The sequence below is a fragment of the Ictalurus punctatus genome, chromosome 13 (assembly GCF_001660625.3).
Source record: "Ictalurus punctatus breed USDA103 chromosome 13, Coco_2.0, whole genome shotgun sequence".
Classification (NCBI taxonomy): domain Eukaryota; kingdom Metazoa; phylum Chordata; class Actinopteri; order Siluriformes; family Ictaluridae; genus Ictalurus; species Ictalurus punctatus.
In genome coordinates, this window is record NC_030428.2 from 18,198,636 (window position 1) to 18,207,500 (window position 8,865).

Consider the following 8,865-nt stretch of genomic DNA (forward strand, 5'->3'; position numbering starts at 1 on the left):
TCAGCTATCATCGCTGTGGAATTAGGCCTGACCACGCTCAGATGGATGGGCTTGGTACATGGACACACGTGTTAGTGAGAGGGCCAAATAAACATACCGGAATTAGAAGAACTGCAGCTGATTACTCAGTTATCAGTTGAGCTATAACATAACGCAGATTATTTCTGAGACCTTGTTGTATTATGCATAGCTACATGGCTTTAGTTTTTTTGAATGTGATCCAACGATTCACTTATTAGGCACATCTTCAGTAACTGCTTTCTCTGTCAGGGTTGCAGTGGTGGAAATAAGGGAGTGTAAACATAATATAACTATAAACATATAAATACCTCTATAACATATAATTACATTTATTTCATGTCTCTTCCAAACGATATGCTTTTTTGAGTATCAAGAGAGGAACATTCATGAATTATGTGTGGCACAAAACAAGCACAGTTCATTCATGCTTATCTTCCATATCACAACCCTCTGTGCTCTCAGTCCTAGATTTTTTCTTATTACTATGTGGTCTAAAGTGATTTAATAAGACTATCTTTCTCCCCTACAAACTCTTCTCTCTCTTTCTTGCCTTTTTTGGCTATCAGTAAAGTAAGAGTGACAACCTGTGTCAGTGCAATTAAAAATTTTACTAAATTAAACTCTACTTATCTCTTTTTGTAACTATCTACCAAGTTTCCATTTGTAATAAAAAAAAAACATGTAGGCTAACATAACTGTGGATATATAGTGGGGAAAATAAGTATTGAACAAGTCAAAAACGTTTTTCAATAAATATATTGCCAATGAGTTTATTCACATGAAATTTTCACAGACATCAGTATTAACTTAAGAAATCCACACATATAAATAAATCCAAACATTGAAGTCCATAAATTAAGTTATGTGTAATAAAGTGGAATGACACAGGAAAAAAGTATTGAACACGCTATCTGATATTTATGTAATACTTAGTGGAGAAGCCTTTGTTTGTAATGACACTTCAAGACACTTCCTGTATGAAGAAATTAATCAGCCCAGTATTCAGGTGTGATTTTGGCCCATTCTTCTAAACATATTGTCTTAAATTTTGTTCAATTGGATTCAAGTCAGGTGATTGACTGAGCCATTCTTACACCTTGATTTTTTTTTTTCCTGAAACCAATTGAGAGTTTCCTTTTCTGTATGCTTTGGATCGTTGTCCTGCTGGAAGCTCCACCCACATTTCATCTTCATCATCCTGGTGGATGGCAGCAGATTCTACTCAAGAATCTCCTGGTAAAGGACTCCATTCATCGTTCCTTCAATTATATGAAGTCTGCCAGTACCATGTGATGAAAAACAGCCCCACACCTTGATGCTTACACCTCCAAAGTTCACTGTTAGTATAGAGTTTTCAGGGTGATGTGCAGTGCCATTTCTTCTTCAAACAAACTTCAATTTTGCTCTCGTCTGACCAGACTACACTCTCCCAGTATTTCATAGGCTTTGCCAAATGAGTTGTAGCAAACTTTAAACGAGCTTTGACATGCCTTTTCTTTAATAATGGAGTCTTGCAGGGGGAGCGTGCATAGAGGCCATGGCGGTGGAGTGCATGGCCTATTGTTTCATTTGATCATTTCAGGTATGTGCATGCAGCTTTATCCATATCAAAGTTTCTACTATCGCATCTGTTCAAGTAACTGTTTCTGTTCAGATTTTCAGCTCTGTTAAGACTCTGTTAACTTCCCTGAGGTGGTCTGATCGGTGCTGTGAGGACGCGTACTGATAGAGAAGTGTTCCCATTGGCTGCAGCCAATTTTTATTATGGCCAATCAGGAAAGCCAACATTGCACAACCACACACAGAATGCCCCCACTACACTTAAGTGTGGAACTCACATTCGTAGGCTTTTGAATGGATAGAAGATAGAAACCCTCTTCATTTCACGAAAAAAAATGTAGCCAGTTTGAATTGGAACCCCCCCCACCACCACCACCACCACCTCCCATCCGCACCCCCATCTGCACCCCTCTTGAAATTCACTCCCCAGACTCAGTTCCCCAGTGTCCCCCCCATTTCCAGCCCTGAGAGTATGTCCCAGGAACACTGGGTGTAAGCTGGGGGACCAGTTTTGCCAGCTCTTTTAAGAGAAAAAATGAGCAGTGAAAGTAACAAGTCAAGAAGGAAATGGTTACTCTCTTATATCACTTGTAAATATCTTCAAGACTGTTTAAAAAAAAGGGTGCGAGGGTGAGAGAAACAGTAGTGATCTGTGATTGGTCATTGAGAAACAGTGGTGATCAGCGATTGGTCAGTAAGATGTTACACACTGATGGTGAGTTGAATCAGCCTGCTCTCTCAACAGCTGGTATATCAACAGCTGTGATGTGAGCTGGAGAGCTGTATAGAGTTCAAGAGAGTCCCTAAAGTGTGCTCAAAAAGTCACTAGATTTGTTGATAGGCTAAAAGGGCCTAAAAAGTCACCAAATCTATTGACAGTCTCTAAATTGCCAACACTGATGGGGACACACCCTGAGTGGGACACCATTCCAGGGCACCGTGCACACACACACACACACACACACACACAAACACACACACACACACAATCACATACACCTAAATTGGCAACATTGATGGGGACACACCCTGAATAGGACACCATTCCAGGGCACTGTGCACACACACACACACACACACACAAAATCACATACACCTACTGGCAATTTAACATACTATCATGCTTTTGGAAGGTGGGAGGAAACTGGTGAACCTGGAGGAAATCCATGCAGACACAGAGAGTCCAATCAGAGAAAGTCTGCACGGACAGGAACTTGAGCTCAGGATCGAATGTGGGATCCTGGAGCTGTAAGGCAGCAGTGTTACCCAGAACACCATTATACCATCGTATTTGTTTGATGAAGTCTTCATATTCCTGTATACACAGAAGCCAGACCCAAACCAGTTTCACTGTGTTGAAATGTACATCAGAAACTACAGTACAGCTAAATTAACTGTTTATTATAGGTTGAAACTGCAGTTCAAGTTGGCATTATTTATGCTTGATTTTTTGTTTGTTTGTTTTTAAGTTAATAAAGGTTGGACTAAATCCAGTTCAATTAAGTGAAAAGTCAGTTGGACACAGAACTATAATCAGTGAAGTAGGCCTAAGCATAATTGTTCCTTGATAGTGATTGATAGTGATAACCTCAGTGGTATGCTATGATAGATTTTTCATAAATAATTAATTACACCATTAATTTTAATGCATTCTCACATTGTTTAAGTTTTTCGTACTTGCTTAAACTCTTATGAAATGGTTACCTACTTTTTCACCCCTGTAAAACCAATAGCAGCATGCTATCTCCATTGCTCAAACAAAAAACTATTTGACCCTGCAGTCATTAGCAGCTGCAACAGTGGCAGACCTGGTATTCTATGGTGTTCTAAGCAGACGCCTATATTTGTTTCAATCCTAAGTCTGGAAACCGGGCAAACAACTCTGTATAAATATGATGAAACCAAAATCCTGTTCTGTTATTCATGACTGAGATCAGCACTTGGTGTTGTGAGTCAGGAGAATATTTTACCGTCAAGACCTGTAGGGCTAGTATTTGAACTCTATTGTTGTGAACTAAATACGCTATAAACACAAAAGATTTTGGAGGAACTCCTTTTCCAGGGAGGACACCTTTTACAGAACATTTACTTTAGGAGCTAAACCTCAGGACCTGTGCAATATTATAGGTTTCCTCCAAAAATACTAAATATTTTGCTTATTTAGATAATCAATTACAGTGGGGGAAATAAGTATTGAACGCATCAACATTTTTTCAGTAAATATATTTCCAATGAAGATATTCACATTAAATTCAAGCAAGAGCTGTAGAATGCAGAATATCTGGCTCAGGTCCCGTGGCTGGAAAAGGCTGGAAAATATGTACTGGATGGGCTTGGTAAGACCCTGTCACATGAATAAATGGAAATGTTTACATAAATTTCCAGTCCAGAGGATTGACAACCTTCAGAAATATGCCTTAAGATGTGGCTTGGTCTTGACATATATGACACAGTTTTATCAACATAATAAAAAAAATAGCCTACACAACTTAGATACCATCAGTGGGAAGGGCCATGTCTGGTGGTGGTGGTGGTGGGGTGTGTGTATGTGTGTGTGTGTGTGTGTGTGTGTGTGTGTGTGTGTGTGCTCGTGCGTGTGTGTCCCTAAATAAAAAACACTTGTCCCATTTGGATGTATGCCCACATGCCACTCAGTCTTTACTATTTACATAGCATACGTTTGTTTGTAGAATGTTATACCTAACATGTGGATTTTTGAGTGACTTAACCATGCTGAAATTCCTTGTTTATGGATCTAAAAATCACTTAATCACATATAGGCCTAATCTTTTTCTAATTTAAACACCTTCCGGGAATTCATAGAGAAAGGATAAAAGAAACAAATCACAACTAGCACCTACCTGTGTTCATAACAGAGTACTACAGTCGAGCACAATGTGTGCAATGTTGTAAATCACCATATCAGCCTTCTAGATTTCTCACAAAATATTTCATATTTTTAATGTTATCCATTTATTTTTAGTTTCTTTTAGTTTACGTAAAATGCAAGAAGTTTGTTAACCTTTGTATGCAACAAGACCTCACATTATTAGTCAAACTGCAACAACCTGGTTCCATAAGTGTGTACACTTTTTTATAATTGGGGATGTGGCTGTGTTCAGAATGAACCAAATCACATTCAATCTCATGTTGAAAAGAAATAATCATACAGCTGTCATCATTGAAATTATTCTGATTAACCCCAAATAAAGATCAGCTGTTTCTGTAGGATTTTCTTGACATTTTCTTTGTTTCAACTAACTGCTACAGCCATGATCCGCAAAGAGCTTACAAAGCCTGTATGGTATCTCACTTGTCAAATCGATCAAGAGAGGGGTATAAAATAATTTCCAAAACATTAGATGTACCATGGAACACCATGAATACCATCATCAACAAGTGGAGAAAATGGAATATCAGATTGACATCACCAAGTACAGGACGTCCCTCCAAATTGTACAAAAGGGCAAAATAAAAAAAATTACCAGAGAGGCTGCCAAGAGATCTACGGCAACATTACAGAAGTTACAGTTATATCTGACAAGTACTGAATACTCTCTGCATGTGACAACAATCTCTCATATTCGTCACAAGTCTAGGCTATGGGGTAGGGTGACTAGTCAGAAGCCCATTCTCACAAAACACATTCAAGCCCAACTAAATCACCCCAAACTATGTGTCAAAATGTGTTATGGTTTGATGAGACCAATTCCAAAAGGTACAGTCATGTGAAAAAAACTTGTTGGCTTTTTTGACATATTTGGACAAGCAAACATTTGATCATCTTTGAAACAGTGCCTATTAATAAAATTCATATACTTGAATAAAACCACAAGGAAAATTAGATTTTTCAATCATTTATTCAACAGAAATATCAATAGATGTGATATTCTTCTGTGGAAAAAGTAAGTACACCCTTAGCCTAAGAAGCTAGTATTGCCCCTTTAGCAGAAATAAGTTCTTGTAGGCATTTTGAATAATTGTCCTCCAGTCTCTGATATCGGCTTGCTGGATTTTTTTTACTACTCTTCTATGCAATATTCTTTCAATTGCAAAATGTTTGAGAGTTTTCTTGCATGTATTGCCCATTTCAAATCCTTCCACAGCATTCCAATGGGATTCAAATCCGGGATTTGACTAGGCCATTCCACAACCCTCCATTTTTTTCTTTTTGAGCCATTCATTGGTGGATTTGCTAGTGTGCTTAGGATCATTAAAGGTCAACTTTTGGTTCAACTTCAAATGTTGGACAGATGGTCTCACTTTATATTTAAGCAGTCTTTGATATCATGCAGAATTCATAGATGGATCAATGAATGCAAGCTGTCCAGTCCATGAGGCAGCTAAGCAACCCCAAACCATAACATTTCCACCACCGTGCATTACAGTTGGTATGAGGTGCTTCTCCTGAAAAGCTGTCTTTGGTCTGCACCAAACATGTCTGCTATTGCTGTGACCAAACTCTATCTTTGATTCGTCTGTCCAGAGCACATTATTCCAAAAGGCCTGGTCTTTGCCTATATGCTCATTGGCAAACTGTAGTATTGCAAAGGCTTTTTCCTGGCACGCCTCCCATGCAGGTCAAATTTGTGCAACCTATTTCTGATTGTAGACGCATGCACTTTGACATCAACAGTGAAAGACTTACTAGCAGATCCTGTGATGAAATTTTGGGGTTCTTGGAGACTTCTTTTTGCATCTGACAGGCTGCTCTTGGGCTGAATTTGCTGAGACGGCCAGTCCTGGACAAACTGGTAGTCACTTGAATAGTCACACCTCAATAGCAAAGGAGACTAGGACACCACACACTAGATGTGAGAAGTTTAGATAAGACTGGTTCCACCAGCACTCCCTAAGCAGGTTCTAATCACTGGTACCCAATCCTGAACACCTGATTCTAATTTTATGGATTTGAAGGTGTGATAAATGTAGGGGTGTACTTACTTTTTCCATGTGACTGATCTGTTTTTTTTGTTTGTTTGTTTTTTTGTTAATTATAATTGTGAAAATTACTACAAAATATCAATTTTATGTGTCATATTAGTGTATTAACTTTATTAATAGGCACTGTTTCAAAGAGGACCAAATGTTTACTGGTATAAATGTGTAAAAAACAAAACAAAACAAAAAAAAAAACAACAACTTACTTTTTAGTGGGAAAGTATTGCCAAGAATGAGTGGTGTAATAAAAAAAAAGGTGCTTCAACAAAGTATTAGTTTAGGGGTGTGCACCCCTATGTAACTAGGTTATTGTAAATGTTTTATTTTTCTTTATTTCCCTTTAAAAGTTTATTCATTATTTGTATACTTTGCAATTGCACATTAAATGTGTAAAAAAAAAAAAAAAATAGAATATCAGCATGAAGAAAAAGTGTGGTCTCTGTGTCATGGTTGTTGGTACCTTTTACTACTGTACAGTTTCGGTGAGTCTGTGCCCATGATAGCCTTAGATTCTTGTATTGGCTGACAGGAGTGGAACCCAATGTGGTCTTCTGCTATTGTAAAATGATCTGATGAAATGATTGAGAGTGATATGATTGGATTTAATCAATTTGACACGGATGAAGTTGTAAGCAATGGTACAAAGACTAACCCATCCATAACTCTAACCTGCTGCAACCTTGTTAAGAATTTGTAATGCTCTGTGAGGCATGTTGTACACTCATGCTTTGCTTTTGTGATATCTCTTCTTACAGAAGCATCACAATAAATTCTGAATTGAAAAGAAGCATCTTAACTGGTCACAGTAAACCAAATGCATCCTGTATTATCTGCGTGTAAGACACAAAGGATTTGCAACCAAGTACCAAACATGTAAATGATTCAAGACAATGGCATTTGTAATTTACCCAGTCTTGTGACAAGGTCTGTTTGTGTATGAAAGGGGCTTTAATTCTTAAACAGTATACCCTATATGGATGAGCATATTCAGATTAAAGCTGAGATTCTGGATTTATTGTGTAAACAATGTAAAATGTGCAGAGCAGAATCAATAGTGTGCCTCTGCAGCTGTATAATATCAATCACTCTGTACAGAATTTCGCAAAGTTTTTTTTGTGATTTGTACTTTCCTCAATTTTGTGTTAATTTATTCAAACGCAAAATTGCAAAATCCTTGAGGAACTGCTCAGTGAGCTGTGCTGTAATTAAATGTGAGATGGAAAGATTCATAAATGTAACGATACAGGGACCAAGATGAGATAAAGTGCATGGGAGAGAATGAGAGTGAAAAAGAAAGAGGCGACTAGGGAAGGAGAAAGCATTCATTACTGTTCATTCTCTCTTCATTTGGTCCTCAGCCTTCTGCCACAACGTTTCCCTTAATTACAGGAACTAATTAGGGCACGGTCCCATAAGTAGGTCTAAATTATACAGACACAGTTTGGATAATCACACATCACAGGGTCGACACATTATTAAAGACACAGTACTCTCTCTCTCTCTCCCTCTCTCTCTCTTTCTCTCTCTATCACACGCACACACACGCGCACACACACAAACGAATACACACATGGAAATAGTGAATTATTAACAGTGAATTAACAGTGAGTGTCTTTACAGTGGTGGTGAAAGTGTAAGATCCTTAACTGTCTGTCATGCACACAAAGGTCATAGTGAAACCTGTCACACACTCATTGGAGAAGGTATATAAAGCTGCTAGTTGCCATAGCTACTGTATAATGCAATCTTTCTTTAGGCTTCAGTTAGGGTTTTTCTGTGACAAATATGATTTTAATTCATCAAAGTAGTGTAAACTCCCTGTTCCACAGAGTGTAATGCAGACGTAACACAGTCCCATTAGGAGCTACAGGACATAAATAACACAACAATGACTCATATGCATATTTGTCACCCTGACTGTAGAAACTACACAAGATATTCAACCTATGGTTCCATACTTTTTATACATTGGGTTTACACCAAATATCTAGTTATTTCTCATGTGAATTACACTGGAAAAAAGTGCCCAATGATGACTTTATCTTTTGCAGAATAAACATTTGATGTGAACAAGGTCATACTGGCACAGGTTTACAGTTTTTTTTAAAGACAATCCAGATTTTTAATCTCGAATCATAGTTTAATTTAAAGAACATTGTAGGATAACAGCCAAATCCACCTGTTCATTCAGTAGATGTTTATACAGGTGTTAATAGATCATGAAAGACATGTCCCATCCTGTTTACCGTTCCTTTGAGCTACTCCCTTCAGTTCAGAGATTTAAAATACCTTTATTTAAGAATACTTGTCAACTCTTTTGTAACAGTAGTGATTAAGAGTGTA